Source organism: Rousettus aegyptiacus, unplaced genomic scaffold, assembly GCF_014176215.1.
Source record: "Rousettus aegyptiacus isolate mRouAeg1 unplaced genomic scaffold, mRouAeg1.p scaffold_m13_p_18, whole genome shotgun sequence".
NCBI lineage: Eukaryota > Metazoa > Chordata > Mammalia > Chiroptera > Pteropodidae > Rousettus > Rousettus aegyptiacus.
This window is the reverse complement of record NW_023416293.1, coordinates 21,011,212-21,018,001: the sequence shown is the minus strand read 5'-3', so window position 1 is coordinate 21,018,001 and position 6,790 is coordinate 21,011,212.

Sequence of the window (6,790 nt, the reverse complement as noted above, 5' to 3'; positions counted from 1 at the left end):
CCGGCCAGCTAATAAAGGCTCACAATTCATCTCACTTGGCTCTGTGGGTCTTAGATTTGATTGCACCACAACATTAGCTTTAATATGTTCCATGTTCACATGCCACAGGCACTTGGCTCAACCCAGGACAGTTCTAAGGTGGGCACCTCAGGAAAGGTAGAGCTTCTCCATGTGGCCTCCCAGTCTTCGGGTTCCCTGGGACACAGCTCTTTCACGTTGTGGGTGGTTCATGAAACAAAGAAGCTACTGCTATTGGTTTTTAAATTTAGTTTACTTACTTGTATAGTTCATGAGACTATCCACGGTCAAAGGCAGTTTTGAAATCAAATCTATCAACTATAACATTTTTTAAAGAAAATGAATACCACTATTCTTCTTCACCAGGAAGAAAGCATAGAGACACTGTAGGTTTTGTCTCACTTCACAATCAACTATTTGAGTGGCAGTTGGGCCAGCCTTCTGAAGACTATCAGGTAGTGCAGCCAGGGTACATCCTAGTGGTGAAGAAAATAAAGTGCCTGAATCAAAGGTAGTTTTCCGATTTTGGCGTGAAGATTTTTGTCTACCCAAGACACTGCTCACTTCGTGGGGGGCATTAGAAACATCATTCTAAAGCCGTTGTTCTTCAAGAGCACGTTTCCGTAGCCCCAGGCACACCACTGTGTTAACTCATGATGTGAAGCGGTTCAAGGAGTGCCTTCGACTCCACGGTGTGCTCACTAGACTGTCTTTCTGTGGAACGTAGTCATCTTGGGAATAAATTTTCAGTGTCTCAATTCTTCATACTTTGAGTTTTTTAAAAATTGAATGCTTAAAATTAAAAGTGTGAAATACTTTGCCATGAGGTACTTGGCAGAGGCAGTTAGCAACTCTCCATTCTTCTTTTGCATTTGTGCCTTGAATGCCTAAAATTAAGACTATCCCTTTATCTTCACCTCTTCTTGGTAGAAAAGGATAGCTTCCCCCTTCTTTATCTGTTGGGGATCAACACTCTAGCTAGCCTCCATCTTGGTCATCACAGTGATGGGGTGGCCTTATCACCTCCATTAAGCCTAAAACCTTCTGCCCAAGGGCAACGTGAAATGGGTCTGGCAGAAGAAAGAGAAGTTAAATGGAAAGTAGTTGCCTATTACTATAAAAATTTAGACAGAAAAGGAACATTGATGTGTTTTATGGGTGAATGTGACTGAAGACTCGAGGCCTACATGTGGTATGGCTGTTGCTCTGTATACATAGGTGTTAAAGACTTGTACTGAAACACCTATTAAACCTCATTTATAAAAGCTTTTTGTAAAAATCAAAAAATAAAATATAGTGTGGAAGATGTTCATAATTATAGATGATTTTAGAATTTTTACTATTTGCAATTTGGTTTTTCAGGTGTTTTGCATTGATATATACATTTTCAAACTAAAAGCACATTATTTGACTGTAATAGCTGATAAAAATGCAGGAACTTATATAAAATTGCATCTGAAACACAATGTTATTATTTTGTCTCTTCTCTTTGTATTGCTTGGAAACAGATGACAATTAATCACAAATGAGAACCACTGGATGATGTCCAGAAATCAAAAGTCCAGGACCTGCAAAGCCAACCTTTTAACCATTGGTCTCTGTCAAACCTCTTGGTTACATTGTTTGTTATTTTGTGGCTTAAGAATTTGACTCAAATATATTTGAAATATGAAAACTTAAATGATAGAGCGTAACAGTTGAACTACAATCAAAACATTCCAAAAACCCACCTGAATTTTTTATATCTCAGTATCTCCTCTCTTTGTCAATAGATGATTCAGAAATTACTAACAGATTTGATGATAAAGTGAAACCAAGGATTATTTAGAAGTTAGAAGTTCCAAATAAAATAGAAATAATAAAGAATTAAAAGGTAATGCAATGGTTTTAGGAAACAATGAACCACTAATCCCGTATAGTTATACTTTCTACCATTAAAAGGCAAACAATACTAAAGTTTCATGCGAAGATAGTGCTGTTAGTATTGTCATTGGTTTGACAGAAAACTACAGAAATGAACATTTACTAACAATTACAATCATTTACTAACAATTACAATTTGATTGATACCCTTGCTTGATACCCTTATAAAGTAAAAGAAATAACAAATAACTAATAATGGAGTGACAATCTTCCTCTTCTTGCCAGCAACTATTATTTTAAAATATATCCCTTCAGATCATCTGTGTATCTTTTGCTTTACATGTTAACGTTCGAACAATGGTTTGAAAATTTTACTGTTTTTCTGTTTGTTTTACTGCATGTTTTCGATCTTTTTACTCTAACGGTATTCTATTGCGTAAATATAAAACACTTTATCCAGTTTCTTAATGAAAAGTATATTTTGCTGTTACGTACAAAGCTTCAAAGAACATTAGCTTGTGGTTACTTCACAGATCATCTCCCTCTCTTCATTGGGTATCACCCCTCTTCATTCCTATTGTGTCTTGTTATTTTAAATTCATTTTCTATTATTGATATTTCTACGCCGATATTAATATTGGTTATTTTTGCCTGTGTATGTTTTTGATTTTACTCTAGACAATTTTGTTTCATTTTTATTTTGAATGTATCTCCTGTTTCCACCATACAGTTTAACTTTTTAAAAATCGAAATTGACAAGCTTTTTATGAATAAGCCTTCTTAATCCTTGTTAACAATCACCTATTCACACATGTTAAGAATCAGAAATTTTTTTACGTCCTTTACATGTATCAATCATTTCAATACTCAAAACAACCCTGCTTATAAAAGAGAAATGCCCAAGGGCATCCAACTAGCCCAGGATCTTAAATATTTTATTTTTTCATTCCCTTATTTATATTTTAATTTTTATTTTTCAATTAGAGTTGACCTTCAATATTATTGCTTATTAGTTTCAGGTGTACAGCGGAGTGGTTAGACATTTCTGTGATTTACAAAATGATCCCCCTGACCAGGACCCACCTGGCACTATACATAGTTATTACAACGTTATCAGCTGTATTCCTCATGCTGTGCTTTACGTCCCCATGACTATTTTCTAACTATCAATTTGTACTTCTTAATCACTTCACCTTCTTCACTAGGCCCTCAACCCTCTCCCCGCTAAATTGGCAACAATTACTTTGTTCTCTATCTATGAGTCTGTTTCTGTTTTGTTTGTTCATCTGTTTTGTTCTTCAGACTCCACATGTGAGATAATATGGTATTTCTTGTTCTCTGTATGACTTATTTCACTTAGCATAATACCCTCTAGGTCCATCCATGTTGTCTCAGATGGTAAGATTTTATTCTTTTTTATGGCTGAGTAATATTCCATTGCACATATGTACCACCTCTTCTTTACTCATTTATCCATGGATAGACAGACACCCAGGTTGCCTCCATATCTTGGCTACTGTAAATAATGCTGTAGTGAACATAAGGGTGAAGATATCTTATGGAATTCATGTTTTTGACTTTTTCAGGTGCGTTCAGAAGTGGAATTGCTGGGAAATAATGTAGGTCTATTTTTTTAAATTTTGGGGGGAACCTCTATACTGTTTTCCATAATGGCTGCACCAATTCTAATTCTCGCCAACAGTGCACAAGGGTACCTTTTTCTCCATATTCACACCAACACTGATAGTTTTTTTTTATTTATTGATGATAGTCATTCCAACAGGTGTGAGGTGATATCTCATTGTGATTTTAATTTGCATTTCTCTGATGATTAGTGACATTGAGCATCTTTTCACATGTCTACTGGCTATCTGTACGTCCTCTTTGGAGAAATCCCTACTTAGGTCCTCTGCCCATTTTTGAATTGGATTGTTTGTTTTTTGGTATTGAGTTATATTAGTTCTTTATATATTGTGGATATTAACTCTTTATATATTATTGGCAAATATCTTCTCCCATTCATTAGGTTGTCTTTTCATTTTGTTAATGGTTTCCTTTGCTACATAAAACCTCTTTAGTTTCATGTACTCCCATTTTTTTTCGTTTCCCTATTCCAAGGAGATATATCAGAAAAAAAATATTATTAAGAGCAATGTCAGAGAGTTTACTGCCTGTGTTTTCTATGTTTTATAGTTTCAGGTCTTATAATTAAGTCTTTAATCCATTTTGAGTTTTTCCTTGTATATGGAGTAAGAAAATGGTCCAGTTCCATTTTTTTTTTGTATGTATCTGTCCAGTTTTCCCAAAATCATTTGTTGAATAAAATGTCTTTACCCCTATTTTATATTCTTGCCTTCTTTGTCATAGATCGGTTGACCATAAAATCCTGGATTTGTCCTATTCCATTGATCTATGTGTCTGTTTTTATGTCAGTACCATGCCATTTTGATTACTATAGCCTCGAAGTACAGTTTTATATCAGGTAGTGTGATACGTCCGACTTTGTTGTTTCCCACAATTGCCATGGCTTTTCAGGGTTTTTTATGACTTGTATCCTTTATTATGTTTATGTGGTCTATCACATTAATTGATTTGCGGATACTGAACAAACCTTGCATCCCAGGAATAAATCCAACTTGATCATGGTGTATGATCTTTTTAATGTCTGGCTGAATTTGGTTTACAAATATTTTATTGAGGATTTCACAGCTATGTTCATGAGGGATATCAGCCTATAATTTTCCTTTTGGTAATGTCTTTTCTTTGGGGATTACGGTAATGGTGGCCTTGTAAAATAAGCTTGGAGCTTTCTCTCTTGAAATTTTTGGAATAGTTTGAGATGAATAGGTGTTAATTCTTCTTTGAATGTTTGGTAAAATTCACTTGTGAAGCCATGTGGTCCAGGACATTTGTTTGTTGGGAGTTTTTAAATTACTGATTTGAATTTGTTAGTAGTTGGTTCGGATTTTCTGTTTCTTCTTGACTCAGTCTTAGAAGATTATATATTTGTTGGCATATAATTGCTTATACTTTTTTCTGTAATCCCTTGTATTTCTGTGGAGTCAGTTATCACTTCTCTACTTTCATTTTTGATTTTATTTATGTAGGTGCTCTTTTTTATCTTGGTGAGTCTGGTTAAAAGTTTATAAATTTTGTTTATATTTTCAAAGAACAAACAAGCTATTGATTTTATTAATCTTTTGTATTTTTTATGCTCTATTTTTGTTTATTTCTGCTCCGATTTTTATTATTTCCTCCTTCTACTCACTTGGTCTTTGCCGTTTTTTTATAGTTCCTTTAAATGTGATGTTAGATTGTTTATTTGGTCCTTGCTGTTTTTTCTTATTTCTTGAGGTTGGTCTGCATTGTTGTGAATTTCTTTCACGGTGTCCCATAGATTTTGGGTCATTGTGTTTTTGTTTTTATTTGTCTCAATGTATCTTTTGATTTCATTCTTGATCTCATTGTTAACACAGTTATTGTTTAGCAGCGTGTTTTATAGCTTCCATGTGCTTGTTTGTTTTTCAGGGGTTTTTTTTCTTGTAATTGATCTTTAGTATTATACCATCATGGTTGGAGAAAATGCTTGATATGATTTCAGTCTTCTTAAATTTATTGAGACTTGTTGTGTGGTCTAAAATGCGGTCTGTCTTGGAAAATGTTTCATGTGCATTTGAGAAGAATGTATATTCTGCTGCTTTGGGGTGAAATGCTCTAAAAATATTAAATATCAATTAGATTTATCTGGCCTATTGTGTTAAGTCTGCTGTTTTCTTGTTGATTTTCTGTCTGGAAGATCTGTCCATTGGTGTAAATGGGGTATTAAAGTCTTCTACTAAGACTATATTACTGTGTCGGGAGCCATTACTAGGCACTGAAGGTCATGTTTGGGAGCCATAAGGCAACTTCTGAGACTGTGTTATCAATGGTTAAAGGAAGCAAATGGTTAAGTTAAACATCACTGATCCTGGAGGGGACGTTTGCCTCCTAAAGAAATCCTTTTAAGATAAGGGGATGTTTTACAACCCAGATAACAAGGATGTTATATGATCTTGTGTGAATGTCAGCATTCAAATGATATACCTTGTGCTTTCCTATTGTATCCAAAAACTTATATAAAGGCTGTGCTAAATAAACTCGGGGCTGCAGCAGTGACTGTATGCCCTCCCGAGGCGCTTTCCTGTCTTCTTCTTTTTTCTTAGGCTTCACCCCCTTCTTTCAGGTACTGATCGACTTTAGCCAGCTGGCTTCCGGCATTACTGTCGATCTCTCCCTTTATGTCAGTACAAATTGCTTTATGTATTTGAGTGCTGTTTTTTTGAGATGCATAAACATAGACTAGGATTATATCGTGTTGTTGGATTTATCTCTTTATCCTTATGTAACATCCCTCTTGTCTCTTATTATAGCTTTCGTTTTAAAATTTATTTTCCGATAGAAGTATGGGTACCAGAGCTCTTTTTTCATTTCCATTTGCATTAAATTTCTTTTTCCGTCCCTTTACTTTCAATCTGTGTTCTCTCAATCTGAGATGGGTCTCTTGTAAACAGCCTATGCTGGGTCTTGTTTTTTTAGCCATGCAGCAACATTTGTCTTTTGACTGGAGCATTTAATCCATTTACATTTAAAGTGATTATTGATAGGTACATAGTTATTGCCATTTAATTATTCTTATTTATATTCTTTTATTTTCTCCTTCTTAAAGAAGTCCCTTTAATATTTCTTGTAATACTAGGTTGCTGATAATGAATTCCTTTAGCTTTTCTCCTGTCTGGGAAGCTCGTATCTGTCCTTCAATTCTAAATGATTGTTTTCCTGGGTAGAGTAATCTTAGTTGTAGGTTTTTGCTTTTCGTCACCTGGAATATTTCATGCCAATCCGTCTGACCTGCAAAGTTTCTGTTGAGTAA